Consider the following 26,985-nt stretch of genomic DNA (forward strand, 5'->3'; position numbering starts at 1 on the left):
GTGGTTGACAACGAGGCAGGACGTAATGTTCCTCCTCCAATCTTACAGTCATGCTTTGTTCTCATTCTCAGCATTACAGAATCATCCTTTACTGAACAGGCTTGATTCTGCGTTTTCCTACATTTAAGCAAAGTAGCTACTGATCCAAACTAAGCTGGGGTAAGATCATTTCATTATTCACACTACTTTCCAACAGCACATAGAAATATTACAATATTTAAAAAGGAGAATTTTGTATATTAAAGTAGATCACACTGATTATTGTGCTGGTAATTATCCTCTGTCATAATCCTGAAAGAACAACCGGCGCAAAAGAACCTGTCATTACATGTTGAAAGAAGTATTACATTACCACATCTTTAAATGAGTCATTTCATCATTTGAGTCTTTAATTTAAGCCTTAATTAGTTTGAGAGTTTCAGACTATTAAAGGAACAGCTTATAATGTGTATTTCAGTAGAACTGAAGCACGTAGGGTCATTCCTGCACCGCGATGTTTGTTAAATCCAGAACCATCATCAGCCTGTTCCGGTAGTCGAAACAACAAGCAGGCCCTTAAGATGTAACACAGCAAAACAAAGTGCAAAAGTACATGAGCTGCTGGAGTGCTAAGAAACATGCAACCAAACGGGAATGTGAAGTTTTCAGAAATATTGTTTCAAGGTTTCAAAGAACTAATATCAACACCAGCTGTCAGCACTGTGTCAACTCACCAGCTGCCACTTGTAACCAGCAAACAGATCTTTTCATGACATAACCCCCAAGAACGCCAGCTTCACTGTATTACACCACAGAGTAAAATGCAGGTTAGAAATTAATCTCTGGCTCTTCCTCCTCCTCTAACCGGTCATGGCAGATGGCCACCACTCACTGAGCTTGGTTGTACCAGAGCTTTCTTCCTGTTAAAAGGTGGTTTTTCTTTGCCACTGTTGACCAGTGCTTGCAGCATCAACCGGTTGGGAGTGAGGGGAGGGAGACAGGAAAAAGTACATGGTGTGGAAGGGAGCCAGATATAACAATAACTCATGATTAAATGCAGAGTGTTGTGTGCTGTGGAATATAGGGGGACTTCCTCCCTCATTTTTCAGAGCAGGCTCTATGGGTTTTCCTCATGGAATGATGTGACCATCTCTGATTCTGTGTTTACTGAAGGACAGACCGATAGATGCTTCAGCACCCAGTAGTTTATCTTCTAAGATTTAGTTTGAAGTTTTTTGATATTTCATGTTTGGGTGAGTGTTGGTAACACATTTAACTGACAGATTTATCCATTACACAGACCTAGCTGAGCTAACTCTAACTAATTACTTGAGAAACAACAAACATAAGTCATTAGAGACTCAAGGTTTCATCAACACAACACGAGTATCTGAAAAAAAACTGAGACTTCACTCAGTTGTGACTTGCTCAAGAGGTTTAACAGGAAATCCCAACATGAGCCTCTGACACACTAAACACACACAAGGAGCCCAAACCAATCCTAATTATTTGGTGTAAATTTAAGGTAATCCAGATTTTAATTAAATAGCTGCACTCTGGAGTGATGAATGGAACAGCAGTCAGACAACCTCAAACAGCTATTTTGTCTAAATGAAGCCGCTACACCCCGAGGGTGTGGAGCTCGAGTCCATGTAGTAACATCGCACTGAACAGGAAGCCAGTGTTAACACGGCTCAGGAAGAATAACTGAAACAGCGAATGCAAATTTAAATCTAAAGCAATGTTTTCAGTAAAGATTGTCCCTGGGAGTCTGTGCCTGTCTTTGTTTGGTGATATTCTACTTTTTTTCATTGCATATTTTTTGTCATGCAAATAAAGTTTCCAGATTTGGATGAAAAAAAAAACATTGGGATGTTTTCAACCAAAAAGCAACACAAAACAAAAACAAAAGACCCTTTACTAAATGTTTTTGTTCACAAAAGCAGAAGTGAAGCAAAAGTCTTAAATGTATATATACTGTAGCTATGTTTGCACAAGCACCAAGACCGAGGTCACGTTAAAGTGAAGACTACCGCGCTTTGAGAACAGAACGCTCCGGCCCGTCTAGACTTCAAGGATTCTTCAACCAGTTTTTATACTTATGAGTAAATATGGAGATTGTAAAGATTAAATTTCAGTCACCGATCATATTTCCATAAGTTTTTAGGGCCACCAAAGAGGCTTTGAAGAAGGAAAATCACCTGCACTGCTTTAAAATTACATATTTTTTGTGGTCTTTTTAGTTGTTTTATTTCTTCTTTGTTTAACAAATGATAACAAAGAAACTAATCCGATTTCTGTAAAATAAAGTCATTGCTTATACTATGTTATATATGTTCATGTCAACACTACTGCATTTGTATTTAAATCCTTTAAATAAGTACAATGTGCACATTAATTAAATAAAACCTAGTGAATGACTGCAGACTGTGACACCATCAGCTCCGTTTGTACTGGGCTAAATGAGGTCTGACTCTTGTGGGAATTAATAAGGCAATGTTTTCCTTGCAGGGCAGAGATAAGGCTGAAAATTACCTGTTTGTCACGTCTCAGCTTCTCATTTATTTCACACTTTTTTTCCTTTTCCTATAATCAGGCTGTGAGTGACAGAAAGACAAGCCTGTGTCACACACTCACACTATATGGCTTCTGGAAAGTAGTTAGTAGGAACTAGAAAGTAGTTCTGGGAAAAAATAACAATAAAAAAATGTTAAATAAATATAGGAGATAATATATTGGACTGTTACGATAATTAATTTAACTGTCAGTTAAGTTCTTGCTATTTTCCAATTATTTTTTTAATTAAGCATTTAAGAGGCTAACATGATCTGTCACATTTTTTCCCAGAGGCTACAGAATCGTATTGCTTGTGCTCTTTCTTTGATATTTTTTTTAATTGTTTCATTATTAGAAATCAGTCACATTGACTGGTGAATTAAGCCCACATGTAACAGCCACTCACCAAACAGAGCCAGACAAACTCTGCCATGCAGATCGTACATGGGAGACTGAGCGAGCCACTGATTGGTGCAGGTGTGTTTCTGAACTCTGAACATTACTGTTATTGGAAATGTAGCCTGCTTCTTTATTGATCTTGGTGTTTCTTAAAGGTGTGCACACTTTATTTACATCATAACTCCTTGTTCACTTAACCATCTCACAGACCTCTGCTGGAACGTAAAAATGCTGTCAATAGCTCACTTAACACTTAACACAGCTCCCCATTTTCCACCGTTTATTTGATCGCTTCCTTCTCCTGGTGAGAGTAGGCACTAAATAAATCATAGGTGAAGAGCTCAGTTTACTATATTTTCTGTCAGATTTTTACAAAATCGACAGCTTTACACTGTAGAAAGGAAAATAAGGTGCAGCAGCAGTTTGCACCGGTGCTCTTTAGTGTAAGTGTGCAGGACACAATGTGGATTTACTGTGTCTGTTAGGTGGGCTGCCTTTTAGCTGTGAAACTATGCATTTGGAGACCATTAAAAATGCATTGAGAAGGCGACCCTCAGCACTTCTCCGTGATTGTATCGATTTCCTGAGCAGGGCGGCTAAGACTAATATCTGATGGTATTAATGCTTGTTAAATATTCATGATGGCTATCACTTTACATACCCGAGGACCTATTGAGGTACTAACCATCATGCACAAACACATTTTCTATAGTTAGTTATTCTATAGTGTTCTGAGGCTTTGTGTAGGCACAGCAGTAGTTCAGTTAATTGTTAATATAAGAATATTATCGTGCCCACAATGAAATTATATGCCGAGTGGCTAATATGCCAACGCAGACCTAAAAGAGCGTGAGGGCATTCTATTATTTGCTCATTTGCACCAAACACAAAGAAGCTGCAGAGAGCAGCTGAGGCTGATGTTAGTTTCCAGCATATTCCAGCAGGTTGGGCAAATTCACATTTCGGCCTGCTGATAGCAGACAATCAAAAGTCAGTGGATGAAAATTAGAAATTTGTCATTTGTAATTTGCAGGTTGACTGGACAGAGGCAGTGTTGTCTTATTGTTACTACACCAAATCCCAGATACAGTAACAATGCCATACGTCTGTTTGGCTTATTGTCACACTGGCATGGAAGGTACAAAAGTATAACAAGGGTAGAAATGTAGAAAACTCATTAAAGTCCAGCAAGAGTGTTGAATTGTGTCTGATTAATAATACTGTAGAATGAGCCAGCGCTACAGGCTACATAACAAATGAAAGGATAAACAGTTTACTCCAAACCACCATTGACTGCACAGTAAGTACAACAGACGAGCTCTGTTTTTCTTTTTGATTGTTACTTTTGTGTATTTCTGCAAAGAGCCTTCCTCCTTCATCCTGGGTGCCTCTAACTCTACAGACACACTGAGCTACTGTCTCCTAAATTACCTTGAGCTTGGCTGTTTTTTCAAAGGGCCTCCTGACAGTGTGCGTGTTTGACTGCTCCATTATGAAACTACATGAGTCAAGTTTTCTTAAAGTATAAAGTATTTTAATGCATTTAATTTTTCTTTTTTTTATCTTTTTGTCCCACAAAGAATTTAAATAAAGGGTCACAGTGACCTTTTCAGACAGAAACTTACATATGTCAATTAGAAAACATTACTTATTTGTCTGCACACACTCTCGTGGATGTGTACAAGTGTGTGTGTGTGTGTGTGTGTGTGTGTGTGTGTGTGTCATTTCACAGCATGTGAATGGAAAGATGGAAACAAAGGCATGCGCATGAATTAATGTCACACTGCATGTAGGAAAGTGTGACTGTGAGATTTGAGCACATGAAGCCGCCCAGTGTGAAGCTCAGATGCTGACTGCATGTCAATAATCACACTGTGGATGTGTCTATATCATGAGCATCTGTATACTTTTCTACTATGGACAGGACGAGCATGACAAATTAAAACAATTTCTCAATGCCTGTTTTTAACATTTGTATTATATTTTGTAACAACATAGTGGGATATAAATGCTTTAACAAATAAATGGAAACATTTATGAATGTAAGTCTGTTCTCCCAAATAAGACCATACTAATACCAAGTAGTACAAATAAAAAATAAATATATAATAAATAAATAGATTTTCTTGAAGTGACATGGACTTCCTTTAATTCTCAAAAATGTGGTGAAGATTTTAAAACCTATTGAGCACAGGCTCTACAGAGGGCCCATTACACTTGCAACCACATCTTCCCTTTTAGGGGGCTCAGGGGGTGAAGGGTGAGGTGTACTGAGGTGTGCTTGCTAAATCCCTCAGTCTACTCCTTTATTGCTGGAATGATCCGTCAGCACGACTCTGTAAATTTTCTTTATTTGAAAAACTCTGCTGCTCAAACAACAAGATTCTGTTTTGTGTTATGGCGGGGTGACTGAATCATCCCAGCACTGTTTCTGTGGGCTTGTCACAGCTGGAAGCATGGAAGCATGCTCACTGTACTCTTGCTTCCTTGTGCAAGAACACGTTGAAAGAACACATGATTTTTCTGATTTACCTGCAAATCAAATGGAATCAAACACCAACAATCTGAAATTAAACAAAAAAACAATCAATTCCAAACCCACAGTACAATAAATGACTTTGTTTTTCTTTTTTCTACTGGCAAGAACAACAATTTCAATCATATCTATCTGAATCTGCTGTTTCCACCTCTGTAAGGTTGTTCAGCATATATGAAGCAGCGTAAACGTAAAACTTCCAGTAAAACGAAACAGAAACTAATTTTACTCAATTCAATTTAAGCAGAAAAACATACATAAAGCCGTACGTCTGTAGATGCTTCTGATTTGGTGAGTAAGCGGTTCATTATATATTTTTTTCCTTTAAGTGGATCTCTTGTCGTTTCAGAATGTGTTTGGCAAAATGAGTCGATTCAGCTGTGAGTATGTGCTTTAAATGCATTTCAGACTTCACACGTTTGCAGAGCAAACAAAGGTTATGACTGTTTGCTGTGAGACTGAAATATTCCTGCTAAAACAGTTGGTTTGAAACATACATATACAGAACATATATACATATATGTTCTGTTATCTTTCTTATTCTAAGCACTCAGTCACAGCATTGCCTCGACATCTGAGCTCATAGCTCAGTTCTTTCTTCTGTTTTTCAGGACAACACATAAAGAATATTATTATTAACAATATATTTCTCTCTGCAATTGTCCTGATAACACACACCTATAGCTTAATTAATACCTCCTATTTGGCATTTTGCTCAACCAAACACACAAAAAGCATTCATGAAGACTGACGTTGAACGTAACAGATGGGCGCTCTCCTGGATGCTTAGCATGTATCCTGCTTTTGTTTCCAAACACTTTCAAGATTATAACCAAGCTACTGAAGAGATGCCAAATCAGAACACACAAAATATAAACGGAGATGAATGTGAACACAAACATGCACCCAAATTTCCAGTTGTCCAGCTGCTCCCTAATTAGGATGATTTAGTTAGTGTCATATGGTCTCCACACAGCTGCTGGCTCCAACACTACATCCAGACGAGCGTTTATTGTTTTTGAAAATTTTCTGACGTACCACCAACAGGAGCCGGTGAGTGGACCAATGAATGCTTTTGTTTTGTGTTCTTATGATGAAACTATTTTAAAAAAAGGTCACACGTATCACTGAGAACATGTTAGAGGACTCGATCATTTTTATTTTGCAATAGAAAACAGAGAAATTTTCATAAGACAGATTTTTTTGTATAGCACAGAAATAACAGAGGGGGAAATAAAAACAGGCAGGCAGGTAATGAATGTGAATAACAGGGTGCCAGTGAAGTCCAGCAAGGATGGATGTGGTCTGCTCTCTGAACCTGGTGAAAGTCTGGCGGCGGAGCTTTAGAGACGGACTTTAGTCCAAAAGCATGGATGACCTTTTCCACGTCCACTTTAGATAAAAACAATACAATAACATGATAACTTTTCTTATATTTATTATTTGAATAAAGCACGAGTGTATGACTTTAGTCATTTGTACGTCAAAATGAAACATTTCAGATGAAAGTCACACCGAGTCTGCAGAATTCCTCATTTTGGAGGATTTCAAAGTTCATCTTTTTCCAGGTTGCTGGTCAGGTTTGGGGGCAAAATAAGAAGACCTCAAGTGTGAAAGTAGATACCTGCATACCCCCAAAGCCCTGGATACAAACACTGTATTTAAGGACTTTCTGAAATCATAAAATTATAGAATAAACTGAGACTGAAAACTGGCCCTTGAAGGAAAACAGAAAACTGGGAAGCTGAGTCAGTGTAAAGACAGGGCCATAAGTTTATGTAACTAAATTTGTCTCTGACTATCTGAATAAATGATTATTTTTTGATATTGGTGAAAATGTAGATAAAAAATGTCGTACAAATCACTGTTTGCAATTTTAATTTGTTTTCGCTGCTGTTCTTGCAGCTCAGACGCCCTCGCCATTTGTTCTGGGAGCAGTTCATTAGTTCAGGACGTCTTCCATTTATTTATTTATTTCTAAAATTTCAAACCAACTGTGGGAGCTACCGAGTTACAGCGACGACCCGCAGAGTCACGCGACTGCTTTAAGTCGTTCTGGCTGATTGCACGTCCACTCAGGCTGAAAGTGGGCGGAGTTAAGTTGGAAATTCAGTGTCATTGTTCTCCCTCAAACGACTCATTCTTCTGTGTGATTTTTATTAAAACAACATCATTAACTCATTTTAGAAAGCTGCACGCATTCATCAAATTGGATTACAATCAGGAATCTGACACCAGGACCCAGAAGGCCTACGGTCTAAGATCAGCTTTAGCCTACAGTGATTTTGGAAGCATGATGAAACCTGAAACTATTAAGCAATGCCTTCATAACCAAAGACTCATTGTGGATAGTATCCTGCCCAGAGGATTTATTCTGTGGCTAATTTGGTGCCCACAACATGAAAGCATCACAGAAAGCTCAGCTTCCTTTTTGCTTATCCTTCTGCCTTTAGTTTCATTCCTCTTTTCTTACACAAGCCTATTAACCAACACTTTGTTGGACCAAACATGCAACTTCATTTTTACACGCTTGTTATTTTGCAAAGACGCATATGTGACAGAAGACATCTGTTGTTTGTGGGAAAAAATGCAGAATTTTTCCACTTCATTGGACTAAAGCCTCCCTCCAGAAACCCGCAGGCCACGCTGAGGGCGAAGCAGTGCCTCGCAGGATGTTCAACACGAGCAGTTAAAGGACGCGACAAAAATAACGTGACCACAGCAAAACACGGCAAATCGTTTGCTGCCAGAGAAAAGCGTGACCTCTTTCTCAGAGCGGACTAAATGCTCGTGATGCTCACTTTCTTTCCCACCAAAGTCAATATGCAGCACAGCACATTGGAGGCAAAAATAATCTGTTCATTATAATTTATGGCTGTTACTTTGCAGCGTTCATTTCCAAAGCTATTTAGGTCTGTTGCTGTTAATTGATAATTCTGCAGCCAATTTGGAGTTGCTGACTTTGGTAGTTAATTTTAAAAGTAATTTCAAAGTGTTGCTTTTAGCTGTTCATCTTGGAAGCAATTTGGGGCCAGAGATGGTGGAGAGTCTATTTAGTGACGCTGCTGATTAATTGAGTAGAACAGAGGACGCAGAAGTGAGACTGTATCGCCGACATTTTTCACCAGATGTAAAAAAACCCAGCATGTTAACAGAAAAGTCGGGCAGTGACCTCATGAGCCTCGATTTGTAACTCGCCGTGTTTATCAAATCGATCTGTACAACCTTTAATGACACATTTAGTCTAAAAACGCCTACAATTAAGTAGCACAGCATGTCCAATTTCTTAGACATTAGCAAACATAATATTTATCTATGCCAGGCCACTCGGGCTCATGATGGGAAAAATAGTTTTAAAATATTCTAAGCTCCATATTTTTACACCTGCACTCTTAAAATGAATCTTAATCCTGTTCTTTTACGTACTCTCACATAATTATATGATACTTATGAATAATATATAAACAGCAAATATAAATAAAGATCATCACGATTTGATTTGACCTTAAACAACTGGACACGAGCTCTTTAAAAGTGTTGATGTAGATATTTAAACAGAATGAACTGATATGGATTCTTTCTGCACATGTAATTCAAAATGACTCATAATATGAGTTACGTTACAATATTTTAGGTAATGTGCAGTTGTCGAGTACAGTACTTAGCAGGAGTGTTATTTATGGGTTGTGAGTGTTTATCGTTGCCGTGCCAGCAGCTCAGAGAGCTGTAGTTGTGTACAGGACATTGTGCTCTCATTACAGTGCATCCAAGACAGGAAACAGATTTTGTTTTTCCTCCCACCCACAGTCTCTTGTTCATCCCAAACTCAGCTCAATTATTCTGTGGGCCAAACTGTAAAAGGAAAAAACGGTTTGAGACAAACAATCACACACCAAACGAACAGGGCTCATGTTACCGGTGGTTTATTTGCCTGTAATATCACTATTAGCCACGGTGGTCCTTTCTCAGGGTGGGACACGTCAAGCAGCAAGAGAACAGTCAGCACATGTACTGCAAGCAGGAATTGTCGGCGTGACGGATTTGAGAGACTTTGACAAAAACTAAACTGTGATGGTCAGACGAGGGCATCAGAGCATTTCCAGAACGGATAGAAAAGAAACACTCAGAGAGAAATTTGGAAGCAACAGAATGTCTCGTACTTCTTCTTTTTTTCAGAGACTCGCCACAAAGACCTGATGAGGAGAGAGAGAGAGGTGTGGCAAGATTTTTCAGCATCACTGAAGACTCGCTAACTTGTCAACAATGAGGAATGGTAAATCGTGAGCATCGCTGCAGTGAGGAAGCCAGATTAAAGGCACACAAACCCGGCTGATATTTCCACATTCACTGGTGATCACCGTGTGGTAGAGTGGGATCTGGCACATGGAGAGCACTACGATCAGATGCAGGGGTGCAGCAGTGCAACAGTAGAGCTTGCAGGTCATGTTGACCCAGCGTTCTTTGTTTTCGTGTGTTTTTGTATTGTGTTCTTTATTTATGCCATGGTTCCTAGGTTGTTCTGTTAACATTTTGCTTATTAGATTTCCCCCTTGTGACTTTACCCCCGTGTGTCCCCTCTGTGTATCTGTGAGTCCTCGTTTCTCCTCCTTGTGTTTTATTTCATGTTTTCCTCAGCCCGCTATGTCTGTGTTCTCTCTCCCCCTCTGGTCTGCATCTCTGTGTACTTCCTGTTTTACTTTGATAGTCTCCCGTCAGTGTGCGTCAGTGTTGTGTTTGCTCCTGCCGTGTCTCATTATGGTTATCAGTGTCACCTGTGTTCCCCGTGTGCTCCCACTTCCCTCGTTAACCCTCTGTGTATTTATGTGCACGTCTCCCTCAGTTCAGTGTCTCTTCCCTGAACCTGTGTGGCTTTCTCTGCGTTCCCTCGGTCCTCAGTTTAGCATTCCCAGTTTAGTTCTGTTTCTTTGTGAAGCCTGCAATAAAGCAGAGATTTTGAGTTCAGCTTTTGTCTCTGTGAGTTTTGCATTTGGGTCCTCATCTGCCTGCACACAGCTAGTTCATGACAAAGATCTCGTTACAGTACAGGCTGTGATCAGCTGAGCTGTGCTGCTTTTTTGCAGATGTAAATGAATAAACCTTCAGTTACCCATGAACACCACAGCCTGCTCTGCATGAGTCCATCGCAGTGCATTAGTGTAAACTTCACCACAGTACTCTAAACTGCATAGTACACAAAATTTGTGTATTACAAGAAGTTTAAAAATATATAATTTAAGCAAGACGTTATGTATAGATCCAATATCTGATTAAAAATGTGTTATGTAATAACAAAACCATTTTTTAATTATGATTTTTTCTTCTTCTTCCCAGGAAATACAGCAGCTGTACCTTAGCTCCAATCCAAACCGCACATAACACTTTGTACATTTCCCTTTTGAAAAGGTATATTTGAAATTATCTGCCAATTAAAATAAAGTTACTCCTGCTCAGTAGAGCTAGGCAGATGCTGGAGTAGAACTACTAACCTGGAAACTGTGACAGGGATCCTGATCATTCTGTTTGTGTGTCATTCAAAATTCCCGGATTACACAAAGGAAAAAGTGGACCATGGTTTGACTGCCAGACCATGTCGAATATGAACCTTTAATTGCACTGCAGCTGCATTAATACTTTAAAGGTTATGGCTCCACAGCTCCCATATAGAGCTCTATAATCACACAGCCTGCATCCAGCTTTTAAATAATTAAACAAGGTACAGTATGTTTGACAGCTTCATTACAGCTGGTCGCTGGGTTCGATTATATTAAGGTCGCTGGAGGCGACGCAGGTGCAAACCTTCATCTTTCAGCGATCAGGGAGTTTTCTGAAGGCTCCACGTTGCTGCATGAACGCTGCAGAGACGAGGCGCTGAGTCTGTGCCGTCTGACGATGAGCGCGTGCTGGTGACACAATTTAACGGCATCAGATAAGAGCTTTATTTATCATCTTCATTGCAGCCATCCATGCTAAAACATTCTGGGAGGAACCCGAATCTGTTGTTGTGTGAAGTTAATTTTATTAGTGCAAGAAGAAAGGTGGGAGTTTCATAGGGGGAGGGAAGAAAATCACAGTTTGAGGTGGAAATTTCTAAGTAAAAATATAGTTTCATAACCACAACCTGTGATGTAGGTTCTGCTAAAAAAGTGTGGTATAATTGGGCAAAGTACAGTGGAATAAAGTAAGTACTGAAGCAAGAATCTGGTGTCACTTTTTAATAATATAGACACATTTCTTCCACATGCAGGACCATCAGTAATGCTTGAAGAGCTGGAAGACAGTGTATGCTAAGTAAATAAATCAGGACAGGCACACTGAGAGGTCAAGCCTCGGACAGAAGCTTCTTTACTTCTTTATATTTGCCTCCAGTGAAGACGGAGTTTGTCCTTGGATTTCTTTGTGTTTAACATGTGGGAGCCTCCCCAACACTGCATATAACTCATCCAGACAGATTTATGACTTTGAGTGAGCCTGAGGCCGCCCAGCACAGAGCGCTGATCTGCTCTCCAACAAAAGCAAACATCAATAATTTAGATGACACGTAAAATATAAATATATTAACCCATCGGCACAAAGACAAAAAACCCTGAAAATTACAAATTGACTTATACACATGAAATCTATTTTTCTGAAACAGGTGCTTATTCAGGCCTAAAATAGCCCCAGCAATGAATTAATTATACAAGTAATCCATCAAGAATAAATTAAAACATTTTCAGGTTCAAGCTTCTGAAATGTCAGAACTGGGAGAGTTTTGGACTTTAATGCCACTCAAAAGTGAAAATGTTTGTGAGGCGGGCTGTCATTGAGACAGAGACATTCAAAGGCATCACTGCCTGTCACTGAAACTGACACTTTTATCTATAAATAACAGCAGGGCTGCACAGCGGTTATTGCCTCACAGCAAAAAGGTCCTGGGTTCAAATCCACCTTCTGTCCAGGGCCTTTCTGTGCAAGTGTCTTCCTCCCACAGGCCACAGGCATGTGATTTGGTGTTTGCCTGGCTTCCCATTCATGATTTTATTAATTACTTTTAAGTCCCTGCACAGTATAGCTCCACTTTAAGTCTCAGAGTGGTTATTCCTTATTCTGAACCCAGATCCCTCATGTCAGAGAATCAACTATAGCTCCAGATGTCACAGTTTAAACTTCAATTGTGTGGAACGAGGTTTCCTCACCCTCATGTCTGCGTATCTTATGTTCATGGGATCATTTTTATGTGGTGTATACAAATGTCAGGTGACTTCCAGTGCAAGAAATTTCCCAAAGGGGACCGAGCGATGTATCTATTATGTGAATCTATCTATAGCTTTTTATAATATTGCCCTAATGCAGTGTTTCCCAACCTTCTGGAGCCATGGCACATATTTTACATTAGAAAAATCACACGGCACACCACCAAACAAAAATGGCAAAAAAAGCATATCGATAATTTTCCCCTGCGCACCAGGTATAGTGGAATTGGCTCGGTTTGTCCCCAGTATACCTTTGTTGCTTTCTTCCGACCACTACTCCTGCTAGGGCCTTCATCTGGGTCTGAACCTTCTCCAGGACCAGGTCAGACTTATATTTTATATTTGAAAAGATAAAGTAGTCAATCTATTGCTATCATGTGCTGTGTCGTCTCACAGCATGACTATTATGTAATTTCTTCTTCTTCTGTTTTACTGGCAGTTGGCAACCCATTTAATTAGAGCAGGTAGTTGTACTGCCCTCTAGTGGAAGAGAATGTAATTGTTCTGCCCGATACTCACGCCAATCAGGTGGAACCAGGTAATCTTCCACGACACACCTGATCGTTTCTCGTGGTACGATGGTTGGGAAACACTGACCTAATGTTTTACTATTGTGTTCTTTATTATTGTCTTTTGTTTTCATTTATCCGTTTTTCTCTCATTGTTTGGAATATTATAAGACTGAGATTTTTTGTTTTTATTTTGTATTATTATCATTATTATTATTATTATTACTATTATTATTATTATTACCTAACAGTGAACTTAAGTGAAAATGGAGGCAGAGAAAAATAAATGACAGCAGGAATAGACGAACAAGTGGAAAGCAAAAGAAGACGAGGTGTTTGAGAGGTAAACAGATGAAGAGAAGAAAGATGCAAATAGGAGAGATTGTTCTTCCAGCACAGTTGCTATCGATCGCTTTCCTGGCACAGACGCTTTCTCTGCTATATTAGCAGAGAAAACATCGCCGGGTGTGACCTATTTCCTGCTGCTGCATTCATACCCACACGCACACAGATCATATACACAGATCAACCATGAAAACACACAACAAGACATACAATTACCGCACATACATGCAGCACAATCGCATGCAGCGGAAGTACAAACAAAGAAGCTGCAAACGGGCAGCAAATTACTAACACAGACTGAAACACACTGCAGTATACTCCTACAACAAAGCATTGAACCTCATTAAAACAGGATGTATTTTTCCTATACTGCACAACAGTTCTGTCATGTACCTTTGATTCTGATTGGCCCTGATTAGCCGTTAATGGCAAATGTTCAACATTAGACTAACATAATGAGGTTATTGAACAATAGATTTAACGTATTGACGTATCGTTTATGATGAACCCACAGACAGTTATTACCTGGCTCTGAAGGTCTCACCGCCTGGTGCCCATTTTGGGAGCAGAGGCACCCAAATGTTTTGAAGTTCTTTTAACTGTGCATTTAGTTTGAATTCAGTTTTATTTATATACAACAGCCATCTACCACGACCGGCTGGGGGTGATGGAGGGGAGACAGGAGAAAAGAGAAGCTGCTATACATCTAATGATTAAATGCAAGGTGGTGTATAAACACATCCACAGTGCACAGAGGTGAGTGGTGAAGAATCTCCCGGCAGCCTACGCCTATTGCAGCATAACTAAGGGAGGATTCAGGGTCACCTGGTCCAGCCCTAACTATATGCTTTAGCAAAAAGGAAAGTTTGAAGCCTAATCTGAAAAGTAGAGATAGTGTCTGTCTCCTGAATCCAAACTGGGAGCAGGAGGCTTTTAAATCAACTTGCTCCTCCCGATATTATTTTATCAGAAGACATTATATAAGCCTTTGTTATTTCACTTAGGTCATCCACTGGTTTTCTGGTAAATGTAGCTTTTATGTCTCATAAAAAAATTCATGGAAGCGTTTTAATTTTTTAATGTTGTGTTTGCTGTTTGTCTACTATTTATGCTAACGCTGCAGCTTTACCCCCCAAATGTGGAGTTTGCATGTTCTCCATGTTCTCGCCTGCGAAGGCTTCATCCCACAGTCCAAGTCTCAGTGTGTTAGCCCTGTCATAGACTGGTGACCTGGCGACCTGTCCAAGGTGTACCCTGTACCTTGCATCACGACCTTGACGAGGACCTTGACGACCTTGGTCAGACTGAGTTGCACCACCTACTCTGCACGAGGCAGCCTTAACCTAAGTATACTCATCACATCCACTTTTCCAAAGAACAGTATTTCACTGAACCTCATCCAGCTGCTTTTCTTTTTTGTTCATGAAAGGGAGGAAGAGTGCAGGGTCTTATTAAATCTGTGCCCCACCACTGGAGGAAATCCAGACACTTTGAAATGAGGAGATTAGTGTGGATGTTTAAATGGCTGCTATATAACCAGTCGTGATAAACACTTTGGCTGCTGGAATAATTGAGACAGGGTGGTTTTGCCATCAAATTAAAAATATTTTTATCAGTACTGGCATCAGATGAAACATTAAGGACGAAGACATCAATCGCTTCCACAGCGTTTGCAGTTTGTACCTGTGTTAGAGTCACAGAAAGTGCAAACCTGCTTGAGGGAATCATCAAACAGATTTGGCATACATTGCATCAGGTTTTATATCAATAACAAAGTAAAAGAAATGTATTATTTGAGCATACAAAGCATCTACCTTCTTTCTCTCCCTTAATGCATCTCTATTTCCTCCGTGAACTGTCTGACTATTTCTCTTTTGTAGCTCAGCATGTCACCTCTGCTTTTTTATGGTTCAGAAAATCCATTTATATACAAAAGCAGCAAGTAAGTGATCTGAGGATGAAGCCCACTGTGTTTATTCCACAGTGACTGAGTGCGCTCAGGAAAGTAAGAGCGGAGGGTCTTGTGGGGAATGCTATTACGATCTCTGAATAGTGGCAGGACCACTCGCTTTTATAATAAAGAAAGAAAAAAGGGAGAAAGGAGAGGGGTTAAAAGGACAAGAAGAGCTCAAAGGATGTTTGAAGTGAAGAGACACATGCTCTGAACTAATGAGACAGAGATCAACAGCTGGATTCGGATTTATCGTCGGTTTGTCTTCAGGGCAACGCAACTACAAACGCAACAAAGATTAAATCTGACCCTTTGTGGTTTAAACTGTGAGTCATTTGCATGGCAGAAAGAGGAATATGAATCATCTGCAGGAGCCACGACTCTGACCTTTGCACTTTATACTGCTGACTCACATATGGTATAGTTAGCTTTTATTTTAACATCTGGGGAGAGCGGACTCTTTGTAAAAGCACGAGATATTTCATACAACTGTGTGCCAAAGCACACACAGACTTTCTTTACATCACATTACTATGACGTCTCAACGTCAAGTTATTGTGAGGTGTGAAAAACTTAGATGAGCTGGGATAAGATGGTCTGATTACCAACTGTGTGATAATCACACACAGTAACTGTACTGCAGTAGACTGAGGTGTGCTGCACATAGGACCAACTGCCCTCCAACAGTACTGCAGATGATTAGTGAATTAGTGTTACTGGTGTCACAACCTTGCTGAAAGTAGATGCCAAATAGGAAGGCACCAAACACAGAAGAAGCCAGGTGACCCTCAGGGCACGGGTGAGATGCAGTAACTGCCACGGGGTTATCTGGATCCATAAAAATGCACAAAATGTCTACTGTAGAATAGTTTGTCCTGAGCAAAGTACCAGCACGAAGGTAAGAAATGTAATTCTTAACATTGTAGCAATATTGAATAAATAAATAAATAAATTAAAATCAGTTGTGGCCAAAGGTTTTGGGAATGTCACAAAGTTTGTTTTTATAGTGTTTAGATTTTTAAAAATTCCAAAGAACTATTAGATTAAATAAAATCTATATTGTGTTTTGTTTAATTAAAATAGTCATATACTTTCCAGATGTGAACTGTGTTTAGAAATAATAATTACTAGAAATCAACATAGCCCCATGCTTTACAACAATGGGGAGGAAAAGACATGTGGTATCACAAGTGAGTGCAAAACAATAAGAATTATTATTATTACTATTAAAATACAAACTTGTTTTACACACTTTTGTATCATTTGTATATGGAATGTATGCAGATTTGGGGGAATCAAATCTGCATACAAGGCAAGGGAAGCCAAGGGAAGCCAAGGGAAGCCAAGGGAAGGCAAGAGTTCATGTATTTCAGTTTCAGACGTGAAGAACGTTTGTTTGAAGAGTAACTGTGTTTATACTGAAAGACTGTGAAATAAAGTATCTGAAAATCTGTGAGATGAACTCTACAAACAAGAGACAAAACACTGAAATAAAGAGCAGTGACTAAGTACAGTGGCAGGTTAATATCCACTGTTGGAGGATAGATGTTCAGGCATTTCTTAGTGGCAGGCTTTTGTTTTCCAGCTTTGAGTCTGTGCTGTGATTCACTGTGTAAAGTGGAGAGTTGGAGGATCTGTGATCACTGATGAGAGAAACCAGGCCTGAGAGATGCGTGTTTATTCCTGGATGATCCTCCAGCAATAGGGAGGGGGGGGGGGTTGGGGGGGTGGACTGACTCACTGGCTGACACACCACACACACACACACACACACACACACACACACACACACACACACAGCTGAAGATGGAGACATAAAAGTGATCATCAAAAAGAAAAACATTCAGTGAGTCAATCACAGGGCAGCCAAAGAAATGTGTGTGTGTGTGTGTGTGTGTGTGTCTGTCTATCTGTGTGTGTGTGTGTGTGTGTGTGTGTGTGTTGCCTTCGGTCTTTTCATTCCATCTCTATTGATGCTCATCTCAATCGTCTCCATACAAACACCCCTAAAACACAGAGGCACACATACAGCGTCTCATGTTGTAGTTTTACTTTACCATCTTTGTTGTATCCAACACACTGTTTTGTTTGTTTAACAATACACAAAGAACTTGCAGCTAAACCCTGCACTTACCACCAATGACGGGATCTTTGTCACGATGCTGAATGACTCAAAAAAAGCTTCTTAGCTTTCATACAAGCCTTTGGTGAACATATTGGCAGGGAAACAGTCTCATTGTTGAGACTCTTCGTATCTGCAGCACCAACAAGCCATCAGTGTGAGGGAAGAGTTTGCCCCTAGGAATTCTGGGAATACATGTAGTTGATGGGTTCTTTGCTTCCCTGCTTACATAATGACCACTCTCAACGTGTAATGAGGCAAAACTGATCTTGCTCTTATCTGTAAAATTTCTCGCCCATTGTTGTCCAGCATCATCCGAGCTGGTATGATTTTAGCTACATGTCTCTTGTTTTTATTTTGAGCACAGTTTGAGAAGCAGTGAGTATTCAGATATTCATGGTGACTCTTACTGGATACATAGCCTGACCATGATCAAACCAGTATGAATCAAATGGCAGTATCACCATAACACTATATACTGTACATAGTTATGACTCTCTTTGTTCAAGGATAGCTGCTGAGTGGAAACAGTTTCTTACAAGTTCTAAAACAATGGCATTGATTCACATCTGAATAACAAATCCATAAAGTGTTCGTGTATCCACACAGATAAACACCATAAATAATTGATCTGAGTGCAAAAGGAGACTGCTCTGTGGACAATTGAGCCTTTATTGTATGTTGTTCTGTGTGTTTATCGTCGGGTCTGTGAACGAGTGTGTAAGTAAACTAATTTTAGCACGAGGGTCTGCTAAGCTAAAGCTACGCAACACTGAAAAGCAAAACCGGTTCTGTGTGGTGTAAAGCACTCGTATCTCTGCGAGCAGTAATTGCCTCATAATTATTATTCATCACAGACTCTTTGATCGTGGAACTCTCCAGTGATACTAACGTTATCGTGGCATGGGCAGAGAGATGGGAAGCTATCAGTGCATAACTTGAAAGACAATGCAAATTTAAAGAAGAGATATTTTAACGGGGACACAAAAAGTAGGGGGAAAGACTGAAAAAGAAGCAAGATACAGCAAAGAAAGTGTGAAGCAGAGATAGAGAGAGACAAGCGAGGATGACGCAGTGGCTGACTAACACTGAGGAACGACTGAAAGCGGGAGCATACTCATGGCAACAGAAGACGAGATGAGAAGGAAACAAGCGTGAGGGTTAGTTAGAAGATGAAAGACGTGAAGCTAAAGACTGGAAGGAGGAGTATGAGAGGAAAAGAGATGGCAGATGGAAATATTTGAACTTAAACCTGCAGAGAGTGGCTCACAAACATCCCAGCATCCTCCACAAACAAATCGCTAAATATGAAATGATCTGCAAAGGCGCACATGGAGCCACACATATGTGCATCGCAAATCTCCATAGTTATCATTAGGTTCTGTTGTTATGCTAAAGAAAAAGAAAAAGTTCAAGCTGCATATTTTTATCTCAATATTTTCTGCTTCATTTTTTTAGGGGTTTTGAGGGTAAATGTTGTTTTTTCCCGTCTTTTTATATATCTGGATTATCTGAGTGTGCAAGTGGAATTTAAGCTCTGTATTTTCTGCTGCCATGCTTTAATGCAGAAGTTGACTCTGCCTCTGTGAACAGCAAAAACTGGCTGGTATGTGACACTAAAATATCATTTTATACATGTAATTGATTTTTTTTTTTCCATTGGTGAGCATTTTTATCAACAGGCTGGACAACTATGTGCACATGTTCATCCACGTCCAACAAAACCTCATGAGCACAGAGAGGCGGCAAAGGTCACATGGAAAGAAATAAAGCCAGAGTGTCAGAGACAGAGGGGAGGTTAATGGTTGCCCCTTTCTTGCTCTATTAGAACACATCAGCACCTCAGATAAAGATTAGATACCCTTCGTCCACATGACAAATGGCTGTGATCGGGTGCTGATGCAGAGCTCTGAATCACCGTAAAGAGACATTTTTAGAGTTCTGTGGATGGATTTGCTCCGTGGAGAGTGAATGTAGCCCAGAGGAATACCTCGGTCTCCCAGTGCAGGAACAATATATCAGATGAGTGTTTTCAGTCCTCCATAGGGGCCTTTATGCCTCGAGCTCTCTGCCTGAATTATCAATTTAGATGTTGGTGCCAAAGAAAAGGACAGCTTTGGACCATTTTGTCACACGGTGTGTTCTCCAGAGGAGGAAAATAAGCTATTACTGTTTTGCTGCATATGCCCAGGTCTGTAATTTCAGGTCTTTTTTTATTTTGAAACAGAAACGGTTTTGATTTATTTTTTTTCATTTCATTTTTAGACCATAACAGTTTCTCTTGGGATGAAATTATCCTCACAAATAAGGATGTTTTTATACATGCTCTAAAAATTCAAGGTTCAGTCAAGGATTCTCCAGGAAGCAATGAAAGAATAAAGCCAGAGGGATTAAGTTTCCCACAAACACAAAGAATCATATACAGTAGCTTTACAGTCCAGAGAGGGGAAAGTGTAATCTATTTATTTATCTGTATATTTTTGTTTTTTTGTTGCTACCTCAGCCTGGAGAAGAATGACACTTTGGTTAGCCAAATAAATCATAACACATTTTAAGGTGGAATTGGTCTTACAGTAAATGTCCTTATCTCTGTCCCATCACTGCTTATCTCCCAAAATTGTGTACAGATGATCAGGTTGCTCATTGCTGTCAAACACATTCAGATGTTGTATTAATTTCAAGTGGTGCTACTGTGTAACATCAGCAGAGGTTCGTTCCCACTGACACCCTGTGTGTGTGTGTGTGTGTGTGTGTGTGTGTGTGTACATGTTTAGACATCTTTGTGAGGACAGAAAATTGGCATGCTACTATACTTGTGGGGACCAACAGTCCTGTCCTCACGAGTTTGAAGGCATCATTTTGAGGTTATATATTTAGGTTTAGGCTGAGAGTTGTGGTTAGATGTTTGTGTGTGTGTGTGGACACTGGTACTGGATAAATGGCTGTATGAAATAATGTAAAAAATAGAAAAAATCCAGTGACTGACTCTGTGAGAGGATGTTGTGTTCTTTCTTCGTGTATGCTCGCTCTGTGATTGGCCGAGAATGAAGCTGTCCCCCCTCATCCTCCCTGCTCTGCACAAATCAGATGGAGATGACATTGATATATATATATATATATATATATATATATATATATACATATATAGTTCTATGGGGAGCAGCGCGTCTCTCGTCATCCTGATGTGTCATCATGCTCATCAGTCCACATTCACAGTTCATCCACCTTCCTGTTCCTGCGTATTAAACACATTATGAGGCCATGGGGGCAGCAGCCCGGTGGGATGGACTGAGAACGCTGGCACTGAGAGCATCACTTCTTTCAGGACTAAATACACTCGTCCAAAACACTATGACTGCTCAGATATGAAGCATATAAAGCTGATTATCTCATAACAACAATCTGGGCTGTATTAGATGAAACCTGAACAGTAATATCTTTGTGTACGTGAGAGAAATGGACGGACTGGTCTGGGCTAACTGAAAGGTAAGTAGCGAGTGTAACAATACAAACTACAGCCCTGTAAAGAAGTTTTTGGCCCCTAACAAGAGCTCTCAGCATGTCTCAGAGGTGAGAGAGGGGCTGCTGTAACACAAGAATGACACAAAATGTGAATGATGTACAAGGCTGTGTCGAGAACCCATGTTAACCCCTGCTCAATGCGGAAAACGCCTACAGTTTGCATGAGAGGGTCTGAACTGTTCCTTTAAGCAACGGCAGACCACCTGACCTGCTGAGTCACATGTTCTTGGCACCATGTGAGGGAGTAAGGCTGGTGGGGGGGGGCATGACTCTCTGGGCAATGTTGTGCTGGGAAACTCCGTGTTCAGGTATTCATGTGCCACCTGGTCTGCAACAACACATGCTTTCAGTGGTATGGTTTCCCCCAAAGACAGTGACGTCTTTCATCAGGATAACAGAGCGAAAAAATGAGACTTTAACAATCTGCTGCAGACGTCTTGTTATTAGAGTCTGCGGCTCAGTGGGTCAAAAATGGTTTGGGGACTTGGAGGGCCAACAGCATCTGAGACAGATGGTCATCATGGTTCATCAGCGCAAAGTCAGTTATTATATCATTGCATACTTAAAGGCACAATCTGAGTTTCTTTACTGATTCAACAGTGTCTTCCACCGAGAATAACCCCTGATCAAACCATGGGGACAGCAAAGTACTTAAAAAATGTGAATAAGTGATATTTGACGACCCCAAATGAGACAGCAGAACATTCTTAAATTGCATTTTTTTGCCGTTTTTCTTCCACAACCTTCATTAAGTAACAGAAAAAGTGTCACGTGTTCTGAATTTGTTCTTTCAGCTCATATTTCATGTTGTCCGATGCTACAGTAATACAAAACAGATCTCTTTAATGGACAGGGAAATGTATACCATTTATGTGAGTGCAGCACAGCTCTGACCCCTGCAATCCTCTTACAGCTTTTCTTCTTGGACACTTGCACTGTGTGGATGATGCAGGGATTGCGATTTGTTGCAGCTTAAACTATTGTGAGTCACTCTGGATAAGTTGGCTAAATGACTCGGTGGGAAGTTTTCACTGGGACATTTTTTCCAATATAAAATAGCTGCAGAGATTTTCAGAATAAAGGTGTAATGATAGAAGAGAAGAGGGGTAATGGAGGTGTGTGTTGGACTAATTTGACTTAATGAAGCATCATATGGGTTGCATGTGGAACAGAGTACAACATTTTACTAATCAAAATGCTGCTAATTAGAAATCCCAGCAATTTACTTTTTAGTAACAAGCTTTTAAAATGAAACATTTAATAAGAAAACAAACAAACAAATAAATGAATGCACAAATTAATGAATTCAAGAAAATAAATTGAAAATTAGAAAATCATAGGTAGAGATGAAGCACACGATAGGTTCAATAAATTATTAATAAAATAATACATAGAATTATGTCACTGATAAACAGAGCAAAGGAAAATTGCTATTAAACATTATTTAATGGTGATTTATAATCTGCTTTGAGCACACTTTGTGTGTAGATTATTTCACTCTTGATGAGATTCTTCTTAGTGGCAGGTAAACATTAACCAATCATTCCTTCAGTAAACAGAATCTGTGTCAAAATTCCCCCTTGTGTTTTGTTGTCAGTAAATTTCGCTTCATTTTTTTCATTATGTACAGAAATCCTTTCTGTTGGCTTATTTCTGCTGAGTGCCGTTCAGCAAAGCTACTGGAACGCATTTAAGTGCAACAGCGCTGCGGGGAAAGTGGCTCACGAGGCGCTGTCGATACATCCAGACAGACTCCATTTTTGTGGCAGCAGGCACTTAAATGACCTCAGTTCTTTTACTTTAATTTCTACAGCCTCTTGTCATTCCTTCAACCGAGCCAAGTCTGTCGTGCCTGCAACCAGCCGACCACGCCAGGGCAGGTGGCTGTGTTGGCCCAAAAGAACCTTTGTTATTCTGGGAATCTGTCTTCATTAAAATGCCTTATTTCAAACCTCACAAGCCTTTGAAGGACAATCCTGTTTTATTTCCCAGGTTCAGATACAAAGTAATGAAACCTATCAAGTTCTACGATTTTGATTAAGAACTCAAAGTAGTTACATTACTTTTATTTTTTTTTATATAAGCGGTGAAACTATTTGTAACTATGTTAAAAAACATTTTTTAGCATCACGATGCACGTAATGTTTTATGTAATTTTTAATAATAATGTGTTTTGTAATGATGATGTGACAGAATGGAGCTCACACACTCACAGTATTACCACCTGTGCTGCACACACAGCCCAGTTAAAGACACTATAAACACATTCATGGAAGAAAACCAACAGAAAGGACTGAACCAGTTACTCTCAGGTCATGTTACATTTGAAAGAAGCTGTTTTAGCTCCCTGCCCACAGTTTTCGTCTGACAGGCTGACCCTTACAAACAAAAGTGTGTGGGAGCTTCAAGTTGGGTATCTGCTCTTTCTGACATCATAAAGAGCCAAGGCTTAAAATAAGTGTGAAACTGAGTGTTTCAAGCTGTCACACCTCAGAGTGCTCGGCTCACAGGCATTGTTTCAATAAAATTTTATCAATACAGCACATATTCACAACAACAGTCATCACAAGGCACTGTATCTTGAAAGATAAAGATCTTACAATATATACAGAGATAACACCAACAGTAAGACAATACACTATGAACAAGCACTGCCAGGAAAGACAAACTCCCGTTTAACACAAACAGAGTTCTGGCAGAACCAGAAGACATCAGGCTGGGGTAACGAGAGGACAAGAACAAAACCCACTCCATGACAGAGAGAGAAGGCAAAGGTTGATGAGATGCAGTAGTTGCATATCAAGAGTGAAAGGACCGGTGCATCGCAGCAGCCTGAGTCTGCATATCCGAGAGACTGGGTCACCTCAGGTCTGTACATTCAGAACTCTGGACCCAAACAGTCAAGTAAAAGGTGGAATCTAAAAACGTCATAGACAAGGCTATGAGATGTGGTGCGCTGTCTACTTGCACTTCCACCTAATCCATCTAGCTACACCAGCAACACCAACCACACCAGCTATTACAGCTGTACGCACATAATATCCTCATGGATTAATATAATATTCTGATTCTGACACTCCTGATTGACCCCAAAACAGGAAAGGACAAAAAATAAAGCCTGTTTTTGTTACCGGCCCACAGTGGTGCCATAGAGGGTCTACGGCAGGTCGGGCTGACGTCGAGCACCAGCACGAGAACCCAGCATAAGAAACATTATCAGCATCTCACACCAAGCAAGTTTCAAATACCCAATACCCTGCACCGTCTGTACTCTGCCTTGTTTAAGCGTTCTGCCTTTCTCAGAAAACATTGGCACCGAATAAAAAAATGAACGGCCTCTTTAATTAAGTATGATCAATTTTCCCCATTTATGCATCGGCTCTTTTCAGCTGAATGAAATTACTGCAGACAGACCTATCAGACTTGCAACAAAACAAAGGCCCAAAATTACCAAGCTGCTTTTCACCACTTGTAATTTTTCCAGACGTACAGTCAAACCACACAGAGAATTATCACATTAAATATTCCATTATGTACGACTTACCTGAGTTTCTTGGGGAAGCAGGAAGTCCTCAGGTAGAGTCGGTCCTTTTATGATGAATTCACATTCCAGTCACATCACTGGCCTCAGGGTTACAACAGGATGACAAGCTAACAAGGACACCCTCCTACCTGCAGGAGCGCAGAGGAAGAAGGGGAGGAGGAGGAGGGGGAGGAGAGTTGAAGGGAGGGGTTGAAATGAGAGAAGGAAAGAGTGCAGGGACAGAAAGAAGAAAGAGAAAAATGTCAACATGTTGCATCATTAATTCATTAGTATTCCTAAAGATTCTTTGCCTCTATTTTCTGTCCCTGCTGTCACTTCTCCTCCCTCTTTTCCTCTATCACTTCTTCCTCTCTCTTTTTTGCCCTCCCTTCGCGGCTGCTCTGCCTCCTTTCCTTTCATCCAAATTCCTCAGCAGGACATACAGAAAGGACGAAGGGAAGCTGCGTAGCGAGCGGTGGTTTTGCAGAGCGACACAGACCCGAAATGAAGAATGAAAATACTGATAACTCAGAGGTTTGCGCTGAAGGCAATTAGCTATAAAAAAATTAATTAATCTTGTCAAGCAGGAAGAATATTTTGAAGGGTTACGAAGGGACATGAAGGGATATGTGAAGTCCTGAATTCTACCTGAAACAGTTGTTATTGTTACATATTTGCATTTAGGAGCCAGAAGAACTACTCAAACAGTAACCAGTGAACATTATTATTCAGAATTAATCATTTGTGTCAGTTTTCAAGAAAAAATGTCAAAGTTGTCACAGATCTAACACCTACTTTTAAAGTTACAAGCCCATTACATGTCCATTATCAGCTTAACTCTTTCAGTGTTTCACATGGAAAACACTCAGTTTACATAGCAAACCTCTTACTGCCACGTATATAAGTGCATGCATGTCCATTACATGACAGCATGTCAGGGTCGTGTTTTTTTGTTTTTCTGCATGAAAAAAGGAGTCTTTATGTGATAAATTAAGAATAATATCTGTGTCTACACTTGATCAAAGATCATTTGGTGCTTAATCCAACCTAAAATCGACACAAACCCCAGAACCCCGGGTAGAAGTCTGCCACTACTCTCATTCAAAGAGCAAACATGTATGTGTGATCTATGGAGACAGTGAATGTAAACCAGTTAATGCAGCCTGGCTGTGAAGCCTTGGACTGAAAATTCTGGATCCTGACATCGTGGTTGTAGCCGCATGTGATGAGTGAGAGGAGGTCTGACTGAAGAACGGAGTTCTGCCCTCTCATGGTAAATGGATGGACGCTTCTTAAATAGTGCTGCTTTATACAACATGTCTCATTCACCCACTCACACCACACGATACCGATTACGTCACCTGCTCTACCTGCTGAGCCACAGCCACCCCCTGAGCCCGTCCATGCTCATAAGGTAACCCGTCACAAAGGTCCTAGAGCACGCCCTGCATCTATTTAAGTGTTTACGGAGGTCACAGATTGGTAATCGTCACAAACATCTTAACAATTAGACTTTATTTTGCAACTAGAGGAGTCGCCCTCTGCTGGACAATAGAAAAAAAGCAGGTTTAAGGCACGTCCACATTACTGCATGACGATGTCTGTGTTTTATATTCTCCTTGTGGAGAGTATGACTGATGAAAATTTAATGGGCTGCAAACATTTAAAGCATTTAGTTTAAAGAATAAGAGATTTATTTTGACACGTCTTTGGGTCAGAAAAATTCAAACGCAGCCTCTTAGAAATAGAGACACGTTTGATTTCCAATTTTTCTTTTCTTTTTTTTATCAGAGATTTATTTGGAAAAAATGTAATATAAAATAATCATGAAAAAACAGTGTTGTGCTATATTAGCTCTATAAATGTGTTACTTTTAGCTAAAGAAAGGCATCATGAAACATGACAGGCCCAGTGAAAAGGCACGTGGAGCCTTTTGTCGTCCAAACTGACATGAATGAAGTGTGGTGGATCTCCAAGATGGATTTAATCGCACTGGTAAATCTGAATTTGATCTCTTAAAAGAGGAATGGGAGTCTGGAGCTGGATTCAGCTGTCTGCTCTGCTGAAGTACCCTCACACTTTGTGTTTGTTCTGGAGGTGAAGAAAGTGATTTCAGTCCATTACACCACAAATCCACCTCTCTGGGAAGGCAGATTTGTTTTTTTAATGTGTTTTTCAAACCCAGTGTCACTCTGATGCTTCTGAGCCGAATGTTTCCACCAGTTTCCAACAAACAAACAGTTTGGATGAATTTGTGTGCACACCCCAACACATATCATTTTTAAGGGTGATGAATGTGACCGTGAAACCT

The 26,985-nt window shown here is 40.0% G+C and overlaps 1 protein-coding gene across 4 annotated transcripts in view; it reads right to left on the reverse strand.

The window, feature by feature from the left end:
• si:cabz01090165.1 (leucine-rich repeat and fibronectin type III domain-containing protein 1-like protein) overlaps window positions 1–26,985 on the reverse strand; it is a 386,077-nt gene that overhangs the window by 208,953 nt on the left and 150,139 nt on the right. For 3 of the 4 annotated variants that reach the window (XM_003448988.5, XM_019345319.2, XM_005474867.4), the window contains one exon: window positions 24,696–24,823. The gene's annotated coding sequence lies outside the window, so the exon portion shown is untranslated. The remainder of the gene's footprint in view (window positions 1–24,695; window positions 24,824–26,985) is intronic. The other variant, XM_025898204.1, reaches the window with a different exon arrangement.

The sequence above is a fragment of the Oreochromis niloticus genome, linkage group LG14 (assembly GCF_001858045.2).
Source record: "Oreochromis niloticus isolate F11D_XX linkage group LG14, O_niloticus_UMD_NMBU, whole genome shotgun sequence".
NCBI lineage: Eukaryota > Metazoa > Chordata > Actinopteri > Cichliformes > Cichlidae > Oreochromis > Oreochromis niloticus.